Source organism: Rhinatrema bivittatum, chromosome 8 (assembly GCF_901001135.1).
Source record: "Rhinatrema bivittatum chromosome 8, aRhiBiv1.1, whole genome shotgun sequence".
NCBI classification, from domain to species: Eukaryota; Metazoa; Chordata; class Amphibia; order Gymnophiona; family Rhinatrematidae; genus Rhinatrema; species Rhinatrema bivittatum.
This window is the reverse complement of record NC_042622.1, coordinates 152782346-152807778: the sequence shown is the minus strand read 5'-3', so window position 1 is coordinate 152807778 and position 25433 is coordinate 152782346. Positions and strand designations below refer to the sequence as shown.

The window sequence follows — 25433 nt, the reverse complement described above, 5'->3', positions numbered from 1 at the left end:
CGTTCTTGGAGGAGAAGTCCATTACCTGCTATTAATTAAGATGACTTAGAAAATAGCCACTGCTATTACTAGCAACAGTAACATGGAATAGACTTAATTTTTGGGTACTTGCCAGGTTCGTATGGCCTGGATTGGCCACTGTTGGAAACAGGATGCTGGGCTTGATGGACCCTTGGACTGACCCAGTATGGCATGTTCTTATGTCCCAAGCATCTGTTCAAGTACTGACCTTCACCATCTCCACTGGTAGGACATTTCAGGCCTTGTCCTCTTCCTCTATGATCCTTACAAGACCAAAAATAAATCCAAGATTCAGGCCCCTTTCCATGTCTTATTACCAGGGCTGGTGCAAGGTTATTAGGCACCCTAGGCGAACCTTACAGCCTTGCACCCTGTATCATCTCACCTTCCCCTAGCATACACACACACAAGTAATTTGTAAGCATTTATAACATATTTCACATTGAATAGGACATTGACAGTACGGTTTTCTGAGGAAAAAAATATCATTTACAACAGTGTTTGCCAACCCTTTCCTGGAGGCCCACCTTGCCAGTTGGATTGTCAGGATTGCCACAATGAATATGCATGAAACATTTAAAAAAAAAAAAATTCAGGGTGTATATACATTTTTTCTGCCTATCAATTTGCAGCTGGTATTGAAAAGGTGACGCACCCCTTCTGGCAAGTTGGGAGTTTACATATAAACTCATATAGCAAATCCAACTTTGGAACCAAAGGCAAATCTTATTTGAGTCCTACCGCCAGATATTTGGGAGAAGCCCCTTACATGTTAGATAAAAGCAACATCCTGGAAATCTCATCCAGATGATCATTGCTGCCCGTTGTTAATGAGTGACAAAATGTTCATGTTTTCCTCTGCTTCTTCTTTTGACTTTGGAGCCACAGCGGTGTCGAGACCATACAATCGACCAGAGTACTTTGCATCATCAGTAGGATCCTCAAAGAATAGCTCATTCATCCTGAAGAATGCCATGCCCATGAGCAAGGAGTCTGATCCTGCCTAATGCTGTTGGCCAATTTGTTGCAAATCCAGTTGATCTGCAACTTCCTGAAGACCTCTTTTAAGGTTTTTGCAGCTCTTCATTAGGTATTTCACGTCATGGATGGATGGGAAGAAAAGGTTCAATGTATGAAAGAACTCATGTTCCTCCTCTGGCAGCCGGGAGTCCATCAGTAGCTTCACCATGCAGCCAAAGTCATGTCCACTGTGGAAAAAAAGGCACGTCACAGTATCACAAAGAACCAACCCTGCGGTCATGAGTAGCTCTAAAAAGGGCAAGGTGTCTATGCCTTCTTCCTCAAGCTTCTGGAACTGCAACCCCAGGTTTACTAGGAGATCAATGGAATCCCGAGACTACATATCCTCTGTCAGGTTGAGTGTGAAGTGGAACTGCCAAGGCTTGGTCCCAGATTAGCAAACCCTGCACCTCCAAATGTAAAGCTATCTCATGCATACTAATTATGAATATCCTGAAATTCCAACTGGTTAGTTGTACCTCCAGGAAAGGTTTGGGAACACTGATTTACAACATGTATATTATATTTACCTGCACTGCTGTGCTGCCAATCAGAACATCCTGTAAAAAGTATAAAAAGACACTTGGAACTCTTACTTGGAACTCTTATTAGGCCTTTTGTAATGCATGTGGCGTGTGGGATTGGCCCTCAGACAGCCATGAGTAAACAGAATTATAAATAGAATATAGTAAACCTCCTATACTGAACCTGCACTAACTGCCAACAGGTAATGCTACAAATATACCAGACCCTAAAACATCAGTACTCCTTCTATTAGGAAAACAGAACAAGCCAGCTTGCTATAGATCTCTACACAGAAACCTCAAGCTAGCAGACTACATCAGCTTGGTCACATATACAGAACACAGTCACTCATCAAATACAGAACAGAGATGATAGTGGGGCATATTCAGTAAGCCATCGAGCGAACAAGTTATCTAGCTAATGTTAGTCGGATAACTTGATCCAAATATTCAGTAGGAACTAAAAAATGAAATTTCAGATCTTTTAGCTAAAATTTGTAACCTATCATTAAAATCATCCATTGTACCTGAAGACTGGAGAGTGGTCAATGTAATCCCAATATTTAAAAAGGGCTCCAGGGGCGATTCAGGAAACTACAGACCAGTTAGCCTAACTTCAGTGCTGGGAAAAATAGTGGAAATTATTCTAAAGATAAAAATCATAGAGCATATAGAAAGACATAGTTTAATGGAATACAGTCAGCATGGATTTACCCAAGGGAAGTCTTACCTAACAAATCTGCTTCATTTTTTTGAAGGGGTTAATAAACATGTGGATAAAGGTGAACCAGTAGATGTAGTGTATTTGGATTTTCAGAAGGCATTTGACAAAGTCCCTCATGAGAGGCTTCTAAGAAAACTAAAAAGTCATGAGATAGGAGGCGATGTCCTTTCATGGATTACAAACTGGTTAAAAGACAGGAAACAGAGAGTAGGATTAACAGTCTAACTTCAGTCTAACTTCAGTTAGTCAGCCGGAGTGACTCACTGCTCTCTTGATTAACAAATGTTGGTACCTATTCAAACCAAATCACACTACCTCAACACCTTTCCAAGGTGAGTAACTGAACTGAACTTTTCAACCTTTATACCTAGTTTATTTCTAGCTTCTGGCTACTTTTGGGGGGTTTTTTGTTTTTTTAAATACAAACACTCAGTTCTGCTTACTAGCTGCCTTACAGACTTTTAAAAATAAACATACTACCTACTGCTTACTAGTTGCCTTATTGACTGACTATTTAAAAATACAGTCTAACTTGTTTATTCACTGCCTTACTGACTATTAAAAGCACAAACACACAATCACACTAAATAATATTCCCAAATAGTTAACTTTGCCCCAATACTTTTAAAAAAGACAATGTCCCAAGCAAAAACTTACTGATTCCTTTCAGCCACCAGCAAGGTGATCTCTCCTCTCAGTGCTCCCACTTGAATGATCACTATTGCCAAGCGACCCCACCACCGTTACCTCTCTCACCAAATCCTGTCCTCCACTGAGAATTAGATCTAAAATTGCTCCCTCTCTTGTCGGTTCCTGGACCAATTGTTCCATAAAAATAACATTTATTCTATCCAGGAACTTTATATCTCTAGCATGTACTGATGATACATTTACTCAGTCAATATTGGGGTAATTGAAGTCTCCCATTATTACCACACTACCAATTTGGTTAGCTTCCCTAATTTCTCTTAGCATTTCACAATCAGTCTCACCATCTTGACCAGGTGGAAGGTAGTATACTCCTATCACTATAGTCTTCCCCGACACACAAGGGATTTCTACCCATAAAGTTTCAATTGTGCATTTAGTCTCAAGCAGGATGTTTATCCTGTTGGACTCTATGCCATCCCGGACATAAAGCGCCACACCACCTCCCGAATGCTCCTCTCTGTCATATATAGTTTGCATCCCGGTATAGCACTGTCCCATTGGTTGTTCTCCTTCCACCATGTCTCTGAAATGCCAATTAAGTCTATATCATCATTCACTGCTATACATTCTGATTCTCCCATCTTACTTCTTAGACTTCTGGCATTAGCATACAAACATATCAAAGTTTGTATTTTGTTTGTATTTTCATTCTGCTTTTTAATTGATAGGGATAAGTTAGAATTTTTTAGCTCAGCTGAGTTTTTAGTTATAGGCACTTGGACTACTTTTCTTATAATTGGAACCTCACTGTCGGGATGCCCTAATTCTAATGCATCATTAATATCATTTGACGATACCTCTCTCCGAACCATGCACTGCTGAGCAACTGTCGGTTTTCCCCTTTGTTCTAGTTTAAAAGCTGCTCTATCTTCTCAACGATCACCTGTTAGACTCTAAACCAGACTTCTGTGCAGTTACAGAGACGTGGTTGAAACCAACGGATACAGTACTTCTAAACCAGCTCCCCCATCAACTATATGATATACACTCAATCCCAAGACTCAAAAAAAGAGGAGGAGGACTACTGCTCGCAGTAAAAAAAGTCTAGGCCTCTCTTTACAACTATCTTCCACTACTAACAACCTCGAACTAGCCCTGTTCAAATCAGATCATCTCCAACTTGGCCTCATCTAAACACCTCCAGGGATTCTTGAATCCGACCCTTCTCCATTGATCGAATTTACAATCAAACATTTTAACTTAGATAAACCAGCCATCTTGATGGGAGATTTTAATCTGCACGTGGATGCTTCACCACCCTCCCCCAATTGTGAAATTCTTCTCACTACACTTAGACATATGGGATTTAGACAAATTGTTACAAGCCCCACTCACAAAGCAGGCCACACACTGGACCTTATCTTCATAAACAAAGGCATTATTTCTGCTACCAGCCCAACCTGTACTGCAGTCCCTTGGTCAGACCATCAGGTCATTTCATCAGAGCTACAAATTAAAGATCACCCCCGGCCTGTCTTCCGTAACACCACTATTCAGTTTAGGAAACCTTGTGCCACAGACTACCTAAGTAATATGCTCTCAAAGGATCTAGCGCAACTTGATCTCTCAGACGCCTTCACCGCGACCTCTTCCTAGCTCAAGATAACTAGCAAAGTTGCAGAACAAGCCTGTCCAACCATTACAAATCACTACACCCACACCAGGATAACAGGAAACCTTGGTTCACCCCAACACTTAAGACCCTCAAAAAAGAGCTACAGAGCAAAGAGCACAGTTGGCGCAAGAACCCATCAACCTCTAATCTATCAGCCTACAAATCACTGTTGAATGCCTACAGGAATGCCATTCTTAGAGCTAAGAAAGATTTCTTCTCCAAAAAAATCCATCATTTCTTCTTTGATTCCAAAGCCTTATTCTCTTATGTCTCATCACTCACCAAACCTTCCCCTCCGACTATTCCAGATGACCTAGAACTTAACAAAGCCACTGAGCTGGCCATCTTTTTTGAGAGAAAAATAGCTAACCTAATAAAACCACTTACCGCTTCTAACGTTGGAACCCCCCCACCTTTACATTATACTCCTAAAAGTAACTCCACCCTTGAAGTTTTTGAGACTTCCTCTTCCCTGGAAATCGAAAACATCCTCAGGAAGCTCAAACCTTCATCTCACCCACTGGACTCAATACCCTCAAACCTCCTTCTCTCCATACCGAACACTATTTCAAAAGCTTTAGCAGACATAATTAATTGCTCCTTGACACAAGGGATGGTACCAGACGAACTAAAACTAGCCATACTTAAACCCCTACTAAAAAAACCCAACCTTCCAACTACTGACCCCGCAAACTTCAGACCTATAGCTAACCTCCCATTGATCTCCAAAATTATGGAGAAAATAGTTAACAAACAACTCTCAGAATACCTGGAGGAGAACAACATCCTTTCCCCTTTCCAGTTTGTATTCCGTAAAACTCAAAACACGGAGTCCCTTCTAACGTCTCTGGCGGATACCATTCTCCTTAACCTTGAGAGGAAACAGCCCTACCTACTAGTACTACTCGACTTATCTGCGGCTTTTGATACTGTGAATCATTCCATTCTTATGGAGCGTCTAGCTGACATTGGTATCAAAGGAGTGGCACACAATTAGTTTAAATCCTTCCTGGACAATAGATTTTACAAGGTGAAGATCAATAATAAGGTATCTCACTCCATCAGATCAAACCTAGGAGTCCCGCAAGGTTCAGCCCTTTCCCCTACACTTTTTAATATCTACCTTCTCCCTCTCTTGCCAATTACTCGCCTCCTTAAAATTAACGTATTACCTTTACGCCGATGATGTCCAGATTCTTCTCCCTATCACAGAATCTCTTCACAAAACCTGGTCCCACTGGAACACATGTCTGCAATCAATTAACAGTCTGCTTACCAGTCTTAACTTGATCCTCAATACAAACAAGACAGAGATTCTCATCATATCTCAAGATGAAAACCAAGTTCTCTTCAACTCCCTAAATGTGACACAATCAGTCTCAACCACTATCAACCACTCCCCCTATGTCAGAGATTTAGGAGTTCAACTAGACAACCAATTCAATCTTAAATAGTTTGTCCAAAACACTACCAAAGAATGCTTCTTTAAATTACAAGTTCTAAAAAAACTTAAACCTCTCCTTCACTTTCAAGATTTCCGGCTGGTGCTGCAGTCCATTATCCTTTCCAAAATAGACTATTGCAATTCCCTCTTGCTTGGTCTCCCTGCGATAACAATAAAACCACTGCAGATGGTACAGAATGCCGCTGCGAGAATACTCACGCAAACAAAAGAGAGCATATCTCTCCCATTCTGCAATCACTTCATTGGCTTCCCATCAAAGCTAGGATCTCGTTCAAAGTACTCATGATGATACATAAAGACATTCATAACATCGCCCCTCTCAACCTCAGCAATAAATTCCATCCGCATACCTCCGAAAGACCAATCAGAAGAGCTTACAAAGGCTCTCTGTATGCCCCTTCTACCAAATCTTCTCTAAGTAAAAGAGCGTTATCCACAGCAGGGCCGACTCTATGGAACACTCTCCCACCAGACCTCCGTCAAGAACATTGTCCCCAAACCTTCAAGAAAGACTTAAAAATTTGGCTTTTCAGACAAGCTTTCCCTGAAAACCCAAGTTCTCTCTGATGTGGGTCTGATAACAAGAACTATGGCCTAAGAACATGGTCTAAGGCCTAAGGTCAACAGTTAATGGGGCACCGAACCCTCCACTCAGCTCCCTCCCTCCCTCCTTCCTACACCTTTTTGACATCCTTTCCCTCCTTCTCACCCCCCTCTCCCAAGCTACCTAACCTTCCTACTTGTTTTAATTTATCCAGTATTAAAGCTTCTATATTTATTTTATTTTATATTAATCCTGCGTTTTTAGCTGTTTGCGGTTTGTAACTGTTCCTTGTTTCCAATTGTTCAATGTTATAATACGCTAATGTTCATTGTTTAATGTATCGCCTCCCAGCGAAAGTTTTGTTTCAATGTAAACCGGTGTGATATGTATGCCTCTGGCGTAACTCCATCGAATAAGGTGGAGGGGGATTTAGGTAGGGCCAAGGGGTGGGTTAGATAAGGGAAGGGAGGGAAAGGTGGGGGGATCAAAAAAAAAGTTCCCTCCAAGGCCGCTCCAAATTCGGAGCGGCCTTGGAGAGAATGGGGAAAGCCATCGGGGCTCCCCTTGGGCTCGGCGCACATGTTATAAAATCGGGCGTAGATTTGTTTGTGCCAGGTTGCGCGAACAAATCTACGCCCGCGCATAAGTTTAAAAATCTGGCCCAGAGACCCCAATTTAACAAAAGGCTGCAATTTGTTACTCTTAACATGTAGAACAGAAAGAGGATGTAAAGTAGCAATCACAACGCTCTCCAGCACTAAAGGCGTATAATGCATGGTATCCCCTAAGATGTCTCAATTGACACACCCAATTATACTGTTCAATATCTGGAAGTCCAACCGCTCCATAGTCCCATCAACCAGGTTAATTTCAATCATCCTTGCCACAAAAAATTGGATAACATTCTATATAATAGCCGAACGTCCTTTTTCAAAATCCACAATGGTAAGAACTGTAGCATATATAACCATTTTGGAAATAACACCATTTTGAAACACCTCCATGCCCCTGCCCCACTCCCATAACGCTTCTGTAACGCTGCCACGCCCCTGGCACCGCCCCCTACCACCGCCCTGCTCCCGGCCCCGCCCCCAGTCTGCCCATTTTCGAAAGCCCCGGGACATACACACATCCCGGGGCTTGTGCGCGCCACCGAACCTATGCAAAATAGGCTCGGCGCGCGCAGGGTTAGGTTTTTGGGGGTTACGCATGTAACCCTTTGAAAATCTACCCCTCTTTGTTTAGCAGTGTGGGAGACCTGGCAAATATTGTGTACCCAATTGGGACATTCTTCAACGATATCTCCCTATTTACCGATTTGTGGGAATCCACAGTTTTTGCCAGGGTCCCTTCACCGGGTGTTTACTTCTTAGAGAACTCAAGGTATTATTTACTTACAACAGGTTCTAGATGCCGATGGACGGATGCATCCCTTCTCGGAATTGAAGTAGATGTTTGATCTCACAGATAAAGACCATTTTCCTTATCTGCAACTGTGGCACTATGTAGATAGTCTGGATGATGCACATCTCCAAGATGTATTTTGTGATCAGTTGGAAGATGTTTTTCAAATTGAGGATTTTAGGAGGACAAGAATCTCCTGACTTTATAAACCTTTGTTGAAGGTTCAGCCGTCAAGGAGTGTAGCAACTTTGCTTCTTAAACGAAATAGTGATCTTTCTCTTGAGGTTATAGATTCCCAGTGGAGAGCCAGATGTAGACACATCAAGGCCCTGGTATCCTCTGTGAGACTGAGGGAAACAAAATTTAAGTTTTTAACATGTACTTAATTTTCCCCTGTAAGAGCGTGTAGATCTGGCATCATTGCTTCTGATATATGTCAGAAATGTAAAGACAACTAGAGGGACTCTGGGTCATGTTTTTTGGTCTTGTGCCGTTTTTTTGAAAACATATTTGCGCAAAATATTTACTTTTTACCTGAAGGGGTTCTTTTTGATGATCCTGCTTCTTTTCAGATTCAGGTAGAAGTAATAGTTTTTTAATTCGTAAAGTGTGTATAGTGGTAAAAAGTATATCCTTATGATTTGGAAAGCAGAGGAGGCTTCGTCATATTGGGCCTGGAGGAATGCCTTTCAAGAGTTTGAAAAAATGGAAACGGGGTGATTGATTAAGCGACAAAAGATTTTTGTAGAAACTTGGGATGCGTACATTCATATTCTCCCTGCTAAGCTCTATCCTTAATGATATGTTGCTGTAAATTTTTCTAATACTTTTATATTAGATCTGGTTTTGGGAGTCTTGCAGGGTGGGATGGGAGAGGGAGGGGATGGATCTCTAAGGGAGTAGGGGGTAATCTGAAAAATTTATGTAAACAAAAAGTCACTGTTTTCTTCTTAAATGTGACAGGCATCAGTGTACCCGCACATGGCATATATTTTTTCTTTATACTGTTTCTTGTTTAATAAACAGTTTGAAAAATTAGGGTCACAATCAGGCACTCATCTCTATTTTGTGTTCCTTGCCCACAGGAGTCCCTCAAGGCTCTGCATTTTCAGCCACCCATTTTAATATTTACCTGGCCCCACTTTGTTCAGTTCTTGCTTGTCTTGACATTTTATTTAAATTGTATGCAGATGGTATACAATTTTTCTTTCCAGTTTCTTCAACCTTGGAGCACACATTTAAAAAATTATCTTATTTGTTTTGGATCAGGAAGTGGCTTTAAGCTAACTGACCAGCCCTGAATATTGATAAGACCGATATTATATAGTTATCATATGTTCCTTCAGTCAATAATCCTACAGATTATATCTTTGATAATTATTCCATCCCAATTAAATTCCAGACCCATGATCTGGGTGGACTCTTCATTATCATTGCGCCTTCATATTGACTTTCTAGTTCAATCTTCTTATTTTAAATTATAGCTCTTATGTTCTCGCAAACCTTTTCTCTGCCACTCAGTGACTCAAACCCTTGTGCTGTCCTTGCTTGATTACTATAATGTGCCGATTCTAGGTTTTTCGAATTCTCATGTGAAAATCTTGCAATTGATCCAAAATTGCTGCATATTTCATTTATGCCCCCCCCATGGGATCAGATAATTCCAGTACTGGTAAAACTGCAGTGGCTGGTGGTGGTGTGGAGAATAACATTTAAAATTCTCATGCTTGTCTTCAAGGCCCTTCACAATCTCACTCCTCCTGGCATTCAATCGCTGATTCACAGATATACTCCCTCATGGCATCTCCGTTGTTCAAAAAGCTGCTGCTAGACGCTCCTTTATTTAAGAGAGCTCATTTATCTGAATCTAGGATATTTGGCACAGCTGGTCCTGCACTTTGGATTGCACTACCAGAATAGCTCATATTGGAGCATAATTTCCTCTGATTTAGAAAACTCCTTAAAACTCACCATAGGCCTTCTGTTAGACTGAATCTGTGTCCAGCTGATATATTTATATATATTTGTTATATTGTTTTTATTATGTATTTTTCAAATGTGAGTATGTCATGACGATTATGTATGTAAGTTTTTTCCTGCTTATATTGGTAGATCAGAGGTCTATAAATTATTTAAATAAATAAATAACATAAGAATATGCCATACTGGGTCAGACTGAAGGTCCATAAAGCACTGTATCCTATTTCCAATAGTGAACAATCCAGTCACAAGAATCTGACAAGATACCAAGTAATAAATATTGTAGATCCCATGCTGCTAATGCCCAGGGATAAGTAGTGGCTTGCCCCAAGTCCACCTGGTTAATAAAAATTTATGGACTTCTCCAGGAACTTGTCCAGGAACATTTTAAAAACCAACTATGCTAACTGCCTGTAGATGTTCCCCATGTGGATACTTAGCCTCAACTAGGGGTGCTATGGGTTTGAGTCCGGTGGGAGGGGGGACAAAATCTTTCTGGAGCCCCTACTGCAGTCTGTCACTATACAATCATGAGTTCACACTCTAGCTCAAAAATCTCCAGGAGGTGCCAAACTGTTCAGAATAGGAGCAAGGAAGCCAGCAACAGCAAAATAGGTAGAAAACAGGATTCAAACCAGTGTCTATCCATTTAGTCATAGCACTAGGAAAAAGGGAAAAAGACGAACAGAGTCCCAGGTTGGATATTCAAAATAAATTGTTTACTGTAACTTAAATAGAAGTATCCAGGCCAAGACTAAGAAAATAAAACACCGCATCAAAAAAATCAAGATGAGAAAAGCAGTAGTTTCTTTGTCTATTCTAGCTCTTCTAACCAGCCTCCTTTATTCATGCACCATCATCCTTATCAGAAGTATACAATCAGTGGTCATAGAATAATTGGAGTATAGCTCTAGCATATGCTGGTCAAGAAGGGAAAAGGTTCCTCAACTCTTAAATTGTAATCCAACTTCAAAATTATTCAAAAAGTCTCAGTTGTCTCTAGTAGAAGAGTGCACTCCTTCTCCTCAGTTGTCTCTAGTACACGAGTCCCAAAAACACTTCTTCTCACCCTTGCTTCTTCTTGTTCAGTCCTTCAGGATCCTGGGGGGATGCCTTTCCCTCCAGGCTGAATCAGTCTGCATTAAAAGTAAAATCTTAACTTCCAAAAGCCAAAAACCCCAACTGTAGATCCAAACCTCAAGGATGAGGAAATAGGATCCTATAGCCAAGCTGCAAACTCCTTCCACTAACTCCAAAATCACTCTCTTGGGGGAACCTCTAACTTCTCTCCTAACTCTTCTGTATCTCCAGATCCTCAGAAGACTGAGCATGTTCATGGGGATATTTATATCCCACATAAGCCTTCTACAAAAAGGTGGGATTATAGCAATGGGAGGAATAAAAAATATCAAAATCCCCTCCTACTGCCCCTTGTTAGAAAAATCACTTGGGAGGAAATGTTAGTGACTGGCAAAGCCCCATCATGAGCCTTTATCACATCCTCTGACAATGAATTCCAGAGCTTAATTGTCTGGATTGGCCACTGTTGGAAACAGGATGCTGGGCTTGATGGACCCTTGGTCTGACCCAGTATGGCATGTTCTTAAGTGAAAAAGAATTTTCTCCAATCTGTTTTAAATGTGCTACTTACTAACTTCATGGTGTGTCCCCTTGTCTTTGTATTTTTTGAAAGAGTAAATAAACGATTTAGATTTACTCATTCTTTTCCACTCATGATTTTATAGACTTTTATCATATTCCCACTCAACCATCTTTTATTCAAGCTGAAGAGCCCTAACCTCTTTAGCCTTTCCTCATATGGGAGCCATTCTATCCTTTAGACCTTTTCCAGTTCAACTATATCTCTTTTTTGAGATGCGGCGACCAGAACTACACAAAGTATTATAGGTGAGTGATACAGAGGTATCTTGACATTCCTCATTGTATTCTCCATTTCTTTCCTAATAATTCTTAACATTCTGTTTGCTTTTTTTGACTGCTGTTGCACAGTGAGCCAAAGATTTCAAAGTATTGTTCACAATGATGTCCAGATCCTTTTCCTGGATGGTAATTTCTTATATGGCACTTAACCTTGTGTAACTACAGTGTGGGTTACTATCAGATTTCTGGTCAAAAAAAGACCCCATCAGTTTAACTGCAACAGTTTAGTGTTATGCTTGGCAGTCCGCGGTCTCCTCCCACCAATCACCACACTCAACCTTCTGTCTGGGCTGTCCATGCGGGCCTCCGATGCAGCACAGCTCCTCCTGGTCTCCTCGTAGCAGCTCACCACACTCTGATGCAGCACAATGCCACCAACACCCCATGTAGCTGCATGCTGCCAGCTTCAGCTAACCACGCTACCCCTAAGGTGCACATTCATCCGGCATCGTCACATTTAAAGGGCCCATGGCTGGAAAAGTCCTCTGACTTCCTGATGACCTCACTTGCTCAGGCCTATAAAAGGCCCTTGCTGACTCTTCCTCTTCACCTCAGCAACAGGGACCATTACTCCTGAGTAGAGCATGTTGCTACCAGCATCCTTGTCTTCATCCAGCATCCTTGGCTTCATCCAGCTTCCTTGTTTTCAGTTCTTCAGCCAGCATCCTTGACTCCTCCTCTTTGCCCTGTGTGTCTTCTATCTTCATCAAGTTGTCTCCAGCCTTGTTCCCATTGCTCTTCTCCTCACCTGTTCTGCCTCTCCGTCCTTCTTCTCCTCTCAGATGGATACCTGGTTTGACCTAGGCCTGATCTTGGATTCCTCTGACTGCTGCCTGCCTTTGACTATTGCCTGAACCTCAGACCTGCCTGACCATTCCCTGCCTCTGACCTTTGCTTGAACCTTAGACCTACCTGACCGCTGCCTGCCTCTGACTCAAGCTACATATAGACCAACGCTCCACCACCAGCAAAGACCCCCACCTAACTCCTGTCAGCCTCGGCACCCAAAGGCTCAACTCGCAGTGAACATGTGCTAGTGTAGGTGAAGCTCTCGCTGGGTCTCTGCTGCACCCAGGTCTTCCTGCCGATGGTGGGAACCTATAGAGCATTTCCCTGCAGGTAGCATCAATCCGATCTTGGTCCAAAGGTCCACAGACACAACAGGTTGCTGATGCCATGGACCCAGATGACTTGACTTTGCTGCAGGACATCCCTGGCCTAGCCCACAGATTGCACAACCAGCAAAGCATCCTGGAGCTCCTAGCTGCCTCGATGGATTGGTTATCCAACCACCTGCATGCTTTGACCACTGTTCGATGGCAACTCCACCTGCGCTTGCACCACTACCTTCTATAGCCATCAGTTGACCAGTACCGCAGTTACCTGCTCCACCTTGATACTCCAGGAACCCCAAGCGATGTTGGGGATTTTTTAACCAGTCAGAAGAAATCTCCAGTATCAAATAAGGCTAATTGTTATTGCACCCCAAATTTTTAAAGCACTTTGCACCAAAAAAAAACTTTTTTATTTTTAGGAAGAAAAGACTTCAGATGTCAAATTCAAGTGAATACTCACTGATTTGGTAGAGGGTAAAATCATAAGTTAAAAAAATCTGTTTTTTTGTGGTTTGCATCTACCCTTTCTACATATCCATTTATTATACCAATGTATTTTTTATATTTCTTTAAAAAAACGTCTCTGGAAGCAACTATAATATTTCCATCAAATCTTAAACTCTAATATTTAAAAATTGTGAAGCAATTTCCACATACTTAGCTTTTGTATGGTTGAATGGCTCCTGTTTTTCACAGATGTTTCTCCAAGACAATAAAGACATTTCTCCTTTATCAGATTTCCATATTCAAAAGAACTCCAACCTGGCCAGTGTTTCACCTTAATGGCTGCATTCGGGAGTAATTTTTGTACTTCCACACTACCTAGCATGTAATCACAACATACTGTTATACAAGATATTAAATAAAGCATCTTTTTCTCAAATTCTCTTGTACTCACCAAAGTGGAAATGTGTTTATTTTTCAAGACAAACAGAGCTTATTCGTAACTGACACCTACGGACAACTTGAGTAAGTGAAAGCCAGCAGCTACAATTTAAACGGAACAGAGCCCATCACACAAGCCCTGTCATTTCTTATTCTGATTGGTTCTTCATCTTGTCAATCCCAATTGTATAGCCAATGGAAAATTACACTTTAAATCTTTTTTCTTTAATCAAACAAGAAAACTCTTTTTCTTTTATTCTTCAAAAACACCATCCTGATTGATCCTCTAAGGTGAGACTAGAACTTAACCTTTGAGGACAACCTGCATTGTTAACAATGAACTATTTAAACATCCACTTTTTTATGCTGCATTTTTTTTCACATATACTAATTTTGTTATAATACTCCAAGTCTGTTTTGACTTTAGTCCTTACATTACAACACAGGCTGATTAAAAAAAAATCTTCATTCTCATTGATAATAATTATTAATTTCTTACTAAATTTCAAAAGATAATAATATAGTCACATAAATTATGCCCACTCAATATTAGCATTTAATCCTTGTGGTTCCACACTGGCAAAATAAAAAATCCATTGCGGTTCTTGTTGGATAAGATACTTGTTTCTGTCGCCTCCCATGGATGACTCAAAACCATTTCAATGGCAAAAAATTTTAATTCCTCAAATGTGTGACGAAGATGAACACGAGATACCATTAGTGCCTCTAGTCTCTTCTTCTTAAAACAGCTGTGGTGCTCCAATATACTAGTTCTTAAACTCCTAGTATTCTTACCTACGTAGATCTTCCCACATGGACATAATGTGGAAGCACAGGTCGTGAATTGTTTCAATGTGTGACTGTATCAGTGCTAAAATGCACAAACTGAGATAAATTGATGGTCACATGGCACGCTTGAAAATGTCCACATTTATGATGTCCCTTTAAAGAATTGATGTTGTCTGTTTCAACTTCCAGCTACAGGAACCATTATTCTCGGATGACCGGACCAAAACTACATATATCCTTTCTTTGCTTGATGGAACTGCTCTTGCCTGGGCCGATCCCCTCCTGTCCAACTTGCAACAGTTCATGGAACAGTACCGAATTGTGTTTGAGGAATCTGGCTGGCAGCAACAATAGCTTCCAACTTCCTTCATCTCTGTCAAGGCTCCAGAACATTGTCCAAGTGTGCAATAGAATTCCAGACACTTGCTATGGAGCTAAATTGGCGAGAAGACACCCTAGTCACTATCTTTCAAGACGGTCTTTCCCTCAAGATCAAAGATGAGCTTACTGCCCAGGAGCTTCCTACTATGCTAAAAGATCTCATCACCCTCACCGGCAAAACTGACTGCCATCTTCAGCAAAGGCAGAGAGAGAACCATTCAGCACGAAGAAGCATCACATTGGCACCCTGCTTTCAACATCCACTCTCACCTCTGGCTGTTACATCTTCAACCTCTCCTCCTCCAGAAGAGCCCATGCAGCTGTGATGTTGCCGCTTGGCCCCAGAGGAGAGGCTCCTCTGCAGTCAACTCTTGGCCCAATGTCCACAGAGGTCAGGAAATCTCAACACTTAGGGTCCTGCGGGAGCTGATCCTAGGAATTACTGTTCCAGCTCCCCAATTAATACTCCCAGTCACTCTAGAGCTGGGTTTCACTCACTTCTCCATTCAAGCATTTGTGGATTCTGGTTCTGGAGGAAATTTTATCCTGAAGGAACTTATTGTCCAATTTCTAATTCCTACAGTCCAGATGACCTCCCCATTGATAATATCTTTCATCTACAGAGACCCTCCTCTGGGTCAAGTTACTCTGACCATGGAGCCCTTGGCCTTATGCACTGGCCTCTTACATCTGGAGAAGTTCAGTCTGCATGTGATCTCCTGAGTTATCCACCCAATCATCCTGGGGTTGCCTTAGCTCCAGCAATATCAGCCACATTTCAACTGGTCTACCTTATAACTCACATGATGGGGTCATGAGTGCACTAAATCCTTCTTGTAGCCTGTAGAACTCCCCCATCTAATGACAGTCACTACCGTATTTCCAGGACTCCCTCTGCAGTATGTGGACCTCAAGGATGTTTTCTCCAAGAAAAAGGCTGAAATATTTCCACCAAATCGCACATACAATTGTGGCATTGAGCTCATCCCTGGAGCCAAGCCTCCATGCAGATGGGTTTATCCTGTCTTTTCCAGAGACTCAAGCCATATCCACCTACATTCAGGAGAATTTGAAATGTGGATTTATCCAGCCCTCATCTTTCCCGGAAGAGGCTGGGTTCTTCTTCGATGCTATAAAGCAGTGGTCCCCAACCCTGTCCTGGGGGCCCAACAGCCAGTCTGTTTTTCAGAATACCCACAAAGAATATGCATAAGAGAAAATTTGCATGTATTGGAGGCAGTGCATGCAAATTTTCTCTCATGCATATTCATTGTGGGTATCCTGAAAACACAACTGGCTGGTGGGCCCCCAGGATAGGGTTGGGGATCACTGCTATAAAGGACGGCTCCCTCAGGCCATGTATCAATTATCGCGGTTTGAATGCCATCACTAAGAACGACCATTACCCATTACCTTTGATAGCAGAGCTCTTTGATCGTCTACAAGGCACTAAGATTTTTACAAAGCTGGATCTCAGGGGTACGTGCAACCTTATCCGTATTAAGGCTGGAGATGAGTGGAAAAGTGCATTTAACACATTTGACAGACATTTTGAATAATTAGTCATGGCCTTTGGACTTTGCAACACTTCAGCAGTTTTCCAGAAAATGGTCAATGAGATTTTCCATGACCTACTTTACACTTGTGTGGTCATATACTTAGATGACATATTGATCTCCCAAACTCTGAGCTCTCACTGCTGAGATGTCCGCATCGTCCTGCAACGTCTGTAAGAGAATAATTTCTATGCTAAATTGGAAAAATGCCTCTTTGAACAAGAGGAGCTCCCCTTCCTGAGGTGCATAGTTTCAAAAGATGTATTCTGGATGGACCCTGCCAAGATAAAGGCCATCATGGACTGGCCTCTTCCCAAGGGGCTCTGAGTTTTACAGAGATTCTCTGGATTTGCTACTTATTATCAGTTTATCCCAAATTACTCCTCCGTGGCAGGCCCCCTTACTGCCGTCACCCATAAGGGGCCAAACAGCAAAAACTGGCCACCCAAAACTTTTGAGGCATTCCAGAGGTTAAAGAACACCTTTGTTGATGGGCCTTGCCTGTGTCACTTGGATCCTACATGCTCCTTTGTCTTAGAAGTGGATGCCTCACCCTGGGCGTAGGGGCTGACCTCAGCCAGCACACTTCAGAAGGAGTACTTTGCCAATGTTCCTTCTTTTCTAAGATGTTCTCCCCAGCAGAACATAACTACAGCATCGGAGACCGAGAGTTCATGGCTGTCAAGTTAGTTCTTGAGGAATGGCGCCTCCTACTCAGAAGAGCCAAACACCACGTTACAATATACATGGACCACCTAAACCTCGAACATCTACATAAAGCTCAGCAGCTTAATGCAAGATGGGCCCATTGGTCCCTATTCTTCCCTCACTTCAATTTCGAATTGTGGTATTGTCCAGCCTTCAAGAACCAATGGGCAGATGCTTTTTCTCGCTTCTTCCAGACCAAGGATCTTCTAGATCCTGCCAGTGATCCCCCTAAAATACTTCTGGCCACTTTGGTAACTGTACCTCCAGGGAATACGGTTGTACCCTCCAGATTACATGAGAAAGTGTTGAAATGGGCTATGACTCCCGTGTTGCGGGTCACCCTGGATGGGCATGAACCCTTGAATTGCTTCAATGACACTACTGGTTGCTATGAATGAAGCAAGATGTCAGGGCCCCACTTGTACAGAGCAGAAAGCACTGCATGACTGACCCTGAGGCTGTTACAGCCATTTCCAGCTCCCCAGGAACCTTGGACCCACTTGTCCACAGATTTCATTGTGGATCTTCCCGTCTCTAATGGGTAGTGGTTGACTTTTTCTTCAAAACGGCACATTTTGTCCAGTACCAGACCTCTCTTCTACACCGGAATTAGCGCGTTGTTGCGTTCGTGCCTCTTCTCGCCCATCGCTCCACCTTCTCTACCTTGGGAGCAACTCCCTTCGGCTCTGATGGACAGTTGCAGCCGCGGCTTCTCTCTGCCTCATGGTCCAGGTGTCCCCGGGCTGGCTTGATGCTAGGGATCTGCCATGTTCCTGATGACGTAAGGGCGCTTGCACTCCAGACTTTGTACCAGCAAGGGCGCAAACCTCGGGGGCGTCCCCCCCCCGCAGTGACGTCATCCATTTCCACTTTCAAAGGTCTTTGTTTGCTAACCTCTAACGAGTTAGCAAGGAACTCCAGCAGGACTTGCTTTGGCAGTCCACGATACTTGCACCAACGATCCGAGTCAGCCAGGGGAATCCTTCCCCACTGCTCAGCCTTTTCAAACTTACCAGGAGTACCCGCTCCACGGGGGCTCCGCTCTCTCTTCTTGATTTCAGATTGCCAGAATACTCTGAAGACTCCTCATTGGCTGGATTGCAGATGTGAACACAGTGAGTTCTATTGCAGATAGGAATCAGTACTCGCTCCACGAGGGCCCACGTTCCTTTAGCTCTGAAGACTCCCTTCCATCCTAGACGTTATCACAGGTACAGGAGATCGTGAGTTACATTGGCAAGATTACACATAGGAACCGGTACTTGCTCCACGAGGGCCCATGTTCCTGGAATCCTTTACAGACTCTCTTCTACTCTAGAAGCCATTCCATATACAGCTATTGTGAGTTCTTATTACAGACTGTTTGCAGGAACCAGTGCTCGCCTACGGCTCCTGTTCCTATATATACTGAAGACTCTCTGTGGCATAGAGACCATTGCAGACATCTACTATTGTGAGTGTACCATCTTGTATCCAGTATACCCTGACTACTCACTACTTCTAGTCTCTCTCTACAGCTCAGCAACCCAGAGATTATATTCCAGTATCAGAGGGACTTCAGCTTGCAGACCACATCGACTCACTACTGCCATCTCTGGTGATCCAGCTTCCAGCATAATAAAGAACTATTGTGTTTATCTCATATTCTAACCTAGCCGGTGGTTCCTCTCAGTATCTCCTCCTGGGGGCACTGTCATCTGCCATCGGCCCAGGGATTCACCATTTCCCTACGTGGTCATTCTTCACACTACTATCACTCTGTGGGAGCCAACCACTACAGACCACTAACACCGCTTACGGAAGTATTATATAGAATAGCTAACTCCTCTTTCTATGGGACTTGCCAGCAGCCTATATATAACAGACTACTACTCCGTAGGGGAGGCAGGATAGATTGCTATCTCAGTAGCGAAGTACAATATACCTATTGTTAGCACCTCTCCTTAGAAGAGTACCATTGAACAGAATGCCAACTCCTCTTCCCTGGGGAGTTGACCCATAACAGATTGCCACCTCCTTTCTTTACAAATGCATCTAACTGCAGTTCGCTAACAGATTATTAACTCCGCCTCCCTGGCAGGGTAAGCATTACAGATAGCTAACTCCTCCCTTCTGGAGGAGCAAATCATGCCAGATTGCTAACTCCTCCTCCTTTCAAGAGAAAAGCAGAACAAGATTGCTAACTCCGCCCTCCTGGTGGCGTAAGCGATGACAGATTGCTAGCTCCTCCCCTCTGGAGGAGGAGAGCATTACAGATTGCTAACTCCTTCCCTCTGGAGGAGGAGAGCGTTACACGTGTCTCTTCATTCTCCATGTCTTTCACTTGCATGGCCTACTGCAGCATATATTATCAGACTGAGGGGTCCAATTCACTGCCAAGTATTGGCAATCCCTTTGCAAAAAATTTGGGATCACCCTCAACTACACTATGACATATCACTCGCAGGGCAATGGACAAGCGGAACACACTAAACATTCTCTCAAGAGCTTCTTCCACTCCTATGTCAATGAGCACCAAGATAACTGCGCAACACTCTTGCCTTGGGTTGAATTCTCTCATGGTACTCATGTCAATGCAGCCACCGGCTTCTCACCCTTTCAGTTGCCGGTTATAGTCCTGTCTCCAGCAGCTCAACTTTCTACTCAGGAAGTTCAAGAATTATGGGACTGGACCAATCATTTGATTGAGAAAGCAGCTGCCAGAGCCAAAAAAACAGCTGTTCCCATAGAAGACTGCCCCCTCCCCCCCAGTTCAAAATAGGAGAAAGGGTCTGGCTGAGTACATGGCATTTGTACCTACAAGTACCCTCTATGCATCTGGTACCAAGTTTCATTGCGTCTTTTCCTGTGCTTTGGCAACTGGGACCTGTTACATATCGACTATGGCTACCACCTATGTTGAAGATCCACAATGTATTTCATGTGTCACTATTGAAACCAGTCATATTTTCTTGGCTTTTTAGAGTGCCGTCCAAACAACGAGATGTGACTACTGATGATGATGCAGTAAAAGAAGTTCAGGAGGTTTAGACTCTGGTCAAAGGGGCAAAAGGGTCAAATATCTGATTTCATGGAACAGTTACAGTCCAGAAGAAAATTCTTGGGAGCCTGCCTCCAAAATCATGAACCTCAACCTCCTGAAGGATTTCCACTGATTGTACCCCAAGAAACCTAGAGCCTCAGGGAAAGGGCTTAAAGGGGGGGGTACTATTATGCTTGGTGGTCCATGGGCTCCTCCCGTGAACCTCTGCACTCACCCTTGTTGCTGGGTCATCCCTGCAAGCCTCTTTTGCAGCACAGCTCCTCCTGGTCTCCTCGTGGCGGCTCACTTAGCTCCGACGTGGCGAAATGCCGCTGAAGCCCCATGCGGCCAGTTGCCGCTGACTTCAATTAACCAGAGTCCACAGAGAGAAAAGCCCTGCGATGCCTCCTGATGCCCTTGCTGACTCTTCAGCTTAGCAACAGGTCCCACTAATCTTGAGCTACCAGCATCATTGTCTTCATCCAGCGTCCTTGTCTTCAGTTCTTCATTCAGCATCCTTGGCGTCATCCAGCATCCTTGTCATCAGTTCTTCATCCAGTGTCCTTGGCTTCATTCAGCATCCTTGTCATCAGTTCTTCATCCAGCGTCCTTGTCTTCAGTTCTTCATTCAGCGTCCTTGGCTTCATCCAGCATCCTTGTCATCAGTTCTTCATCCAGTGTCCTTGGCTTCAGCCAGCATCCTTGTCTCCTCCTTGTTGCCCTGTGGACCTTCTATCTTCATCAGGTTATCTTCAGCCTTGTTCCCATTGACCTCCTCACCTGCCCTGCCTCGCCGTCCCTCTTCTCCTCTCAGACAGATACCTGGTTTGACCTTGGCTTGATCTTGGATTCCTCTGACCTCTGCCTGCCTCGGACCATTGCCTGAACCTTGGATCTACCTGACCGCTGCCTGCCTCTGACCTCTACCTGAACCACGGACTTGCCTGATTGCTGCCTGCCTCTGACCCAAGCTACATATGGAACACCACCTCCACCACAAGCAGAGACCCCACCTAACTCCTGCTGGCCCAAGCACCCAAAGGCTTAACCTGCGGGGAACGAGGGCTGGTATAGACGCAGCTCCCACTGAGTCTCTGCTATGCCCGGGTCCAGCTGCAAATGGTAGGAACCTGGTAGGGCTCCTCCCTGCAGGTAGCACCAATCCCACCTTGGTCCAAGGGTCCACAGACGCAACACTTATTAGCCTGGTTTTTCTCAATAGAGCAACAATTATAATTAATAATGTGGCAATAAAAGAAATTCAGATAGGTAACCAACACTTCCTTTATTGCTGTTTTTATTTAAAAAAAACCAAAAAAAAAAACCCCCAGATCAAGCTACAAGGTAATTTCAAGTTGCTCTATCTTTACAATCACAGACAAGCCCTAATATATTTCTCATTCATAAGAACATAAGAAATTGCCATGCTGGGTCAGACCAAGGGTCCATCAAGCCCAGCATCCTGTTTCCAACAGAGGCCAAACCAGGCCACAAGAACCTGGCAATTATATGAGCAATCATTGCTTTATTCTTTGATTACAAGTTTCCTTTCATCATGCCTTAAATTTGTTACCATGCGTTTGATCCAATTACGGATCCACCTAAAATCTGTCCCCAGTCACAAATTGCCTTGCCTACTTATCCCTAATGCTAAAGCGCCACCCACTTGTCCATCATTTTAGACCTCATCCACCATGTCATGCTTTAAGGCAATGTGTACAATGGTGGGTGTTTAAGCAATACTCACGCAGTACCTCAAGATGTTTTTCATTATTCAAACAGCAAGCACTGCAGTTTTCTCTGTGACTAAACCTCCAGGTGCAGATCTAAAACAACCTTGTTTTTCTTTGATTTCAACACTTTTGAATATCAGATCATAAGACTTTAGCAACTTATAATAAACAACTAACTAGCTGCTGAGTTTAGCAGCAAGAGAGTAAATGCACAATCAAATCTTTATGGATAGTAATCTTTTCTGTGTTGGGGAAGAGTATAGTGATAGGAGTATACTACCGTCCACCTGGTCAAGATGGCGAGACGGACAGTGAAATGCTAAGAGAAATTAGGGAAGCTAACCAAATTGGTAGTGCAGTAATAATGGGAGATTTCACTTACTCCAGTATTGACTGGGTAAATGTAACATGCATGCTAGAGAGATAAAGTTCCTGGATGGAATAAATAACAGTTTATGGAGAAATTGGTTGAGGAACTGTGGGAAACAAAATCAAACTCCCTTCCCTGGGAATAATTATTTATTAGTGAGCATAAATCAGTGAAAGCATCACATACAGTTTGCAAATCGGGCGCATACAGAATTGTAGGCACAAATATATTTTTCCGCAGGGGGTTTTTATATCTTTTTTCTAGGAGGAGTTCTATTTTCCCCTCTTTATTGCTCCATCTTGTCTTAACCACACTGTCTAGCTTTTTCTTTCTTGTTTCCCCTTATTTGCAGCTTTGCAAAACTTTGCCATGTCTGACAGGTATTTCTGCATGCCATTTGCAAAAGCTGTTTATCTTATATGGTTATATGTCTGTTGAAGCATAGTGTTGCAAGCATAGTGTACAAAGAAGGGAAGAGAGTGGGGTTTATCTCGTGCTCTCTCCCACTGCCAGCTCTTGTTACAGAGAGGCCTGTATTTCTCTGCTCTTTGGTCAAACAGGCCTGAACAATGGTTTCAAGCATGTGGGAAGAATTTATACAGGTTTTCTATACCAAACTAGATAAAGGGGAATAGGATCGGGGGCTAATCTTGTGTCTTTCACTAGTGCTCTGCCAAGATAAAGACTGTCACGGAAGGTAGACCTGCTCTGTTCAGATGCATCTAGTGAGTTTAAATGTAGGCAGGAAGCTGACATGAGCTGTCAGTTTTCTTTTTAGCAGCCACACAAGATTAGATCAGCTTTTCTTTATAAAAGACCTTAAAGACAACATTTTAATTACTTCTTTGATTAATGAGAGAGTAACACTTAAAGTCACTTCTCACAGAACTGATAAGAGAGGGAGCAATTTTAGATCTAATTCTCAGGCTCTGGTGAAAGAGGTAACAGTGGTGGAGCTGCTTGACAATAGTGAACATAACATGATCAAATTTGAATTAATGACAGGAAGGGGTATAGTAAGTAAATCCATGTTTCTAGCACTAAAATTTCAAAAGGAAAACTTTGACAAAATGAGGAAAATAGTTAAAAAAAATCCCTGAAAGGTGCAGCGACAAAGGTAAAGAGTGTGCAACAGGCATAGACATTGTTTAAACCAGTGGTTCTCAACCGGTGTGTTGCGACACACCAGTGTGTCGCCAAGAACACGCAGGTGTGTCGCCACACTTCCCGGTCCCTCACTGACCCAGCTGCTCCCCGGTCCTCCTCCGCCCGGGCTTAAAATGCTGTCAGCCCGGGTGGAATGCGGCAGGACAGCTGGAATCAGCAGCATCGGCATGGTCTCTTCTTCCCGCCCCCCCCCCCCCCCCCCGCGGTCCGGAAGAGGAAGTGGTGAGCAGCGAATGCGTGTGCGGGAAGAAGAGACCATGCGAGTTTGGTCAGAATCGGCCCGAAGAACAGAAGAGAGGCATGGTCTGAAGAATGTGCAGCGTGGCTTGGAGGAAAATGAAGAAGAGCGTCAACCCCCGCAGCTGATGGGACTCCTCCGCAAGAGCTGAAAATGAAGGAGGTTAGGGTTGGGAGGAGGCTGTTGCTGCCGCTAGTTCCAGGGTGGGGAGGGAAAGACAGTGAATGAGCGAGCAAGCATGTGTGTTTGAGATCCTGTGTGCGTGAGTGAGATAGCATGTATGTGTGTGATTGAAAGCCTGTATATGTGAAAGAGAGTATGTCTGTGATTGAGAGCCTGCCTTTGAGAGAGAGAGAGCATGAATGTAAGTTTACAATTGGGAACCTATATGTGTAAGTTTGTGATTGAAAACCTGTTCGTGTGAAAGAGTATGTGTATATGATTGAGATCCTTTGTGTGTGAGAGAGATCATGTGTATGTATGATTAAAAGCCTGGGTGTATAAGTAAGAGAGAGAGCATGTGTGTCTGTGTGTGATTGAGAGCTGGATTAGGTAAGGGAGCACGTGAGTATGTGATTGAGAGCCTGTGTGTAAATGAGAGAGAGAGAGCATGTTTGTAAGCATGTGAATGAGAGTCTGTGTGTGAGAGAAAAAGACAGCATATATGTGTGTGATTGAAAGCCTGTATGTGTAAGCGTGAAAAGATAGACAGCATGTGTGTAAATGTGTAATTAAGAGCCTATATAAGTGAGAGAAAAAGCATGTGTATATGTGAGTGACTGAGAGCATGTGTGTATAGGTGTGTAATTGAGAGCCAGTGTGAGAGAGAGCGCTGGTATGTGACTGAGAGAGAGGAGAAAGTTCCAAGCAAACCACCCCTCCTTCTGCTAATTCAAAACAATCTCAGGACACCTGGATATCAAACGTTTCCAGGTATGCAGAGCAAAAACATTTTTGTATCCTTATTTTTCATTACTGGGTCTTTGTGTCTGCTATTTTGAAATATTTTATTGGTATCTAGAAATGTTTTTATATGAGTTTTTAATTATTGGATATTACACTCATCGGTTGTTTCGAAATAATCTGTTCTTTTTGTTAGTATGGTTGTACTGCTACTAATTTTATATTTCTTGATTTGTTTTATAAGGATGGGTGATGTTTCTTTTTTTCCTTTATTACACCTCATACAGAGACTCTGGCTTGTTGCAGTTTCCAATTCAGTTTTTTCTGCATGCATCTAGTTATGCGTTTTAGTCTCTTTATTCTTTATTAGGTGAGGGTCAGCACATGTGACTCAGGCGAGGTTTTCTGCTGGTGTGTAGTTTCTGTGTAGGGCTCTATAGCAGCCTGACTTGGTCCGTTTTCCTAATAGGAGATGTATTGGTGTCTTAAGGCCTGGTGTAATATTTCAGTGTTGCCTTTTCTTAGGTAAGGTGGTTACTGTTTAAGTGCTGGAAATTGGTGCTGTTTTGGTGTGGGATGTTTACTATTTATGCAATTTCTGTTCACACAGAATATGT

General features: G+C 43.0%; 1 protein-coding gene and 1 pseudogene across 2 annotated transcripts in view; one reads left to right on the top strand and one right to left on the bottom strand.

Moving 5' to 3' along the window:
- The window catches only part of TSGA10IP (testis specific 10 interacting protein), a 241061-nt gene that overhangs the window by 23524 nt on the left and 192104 nt on the right, over positions 1–25433 (top strand). The window lies entirely within an intron of this gene.
- Positions 833–1414, bottom strand: LOC115098153 (annotated as a pseudogene).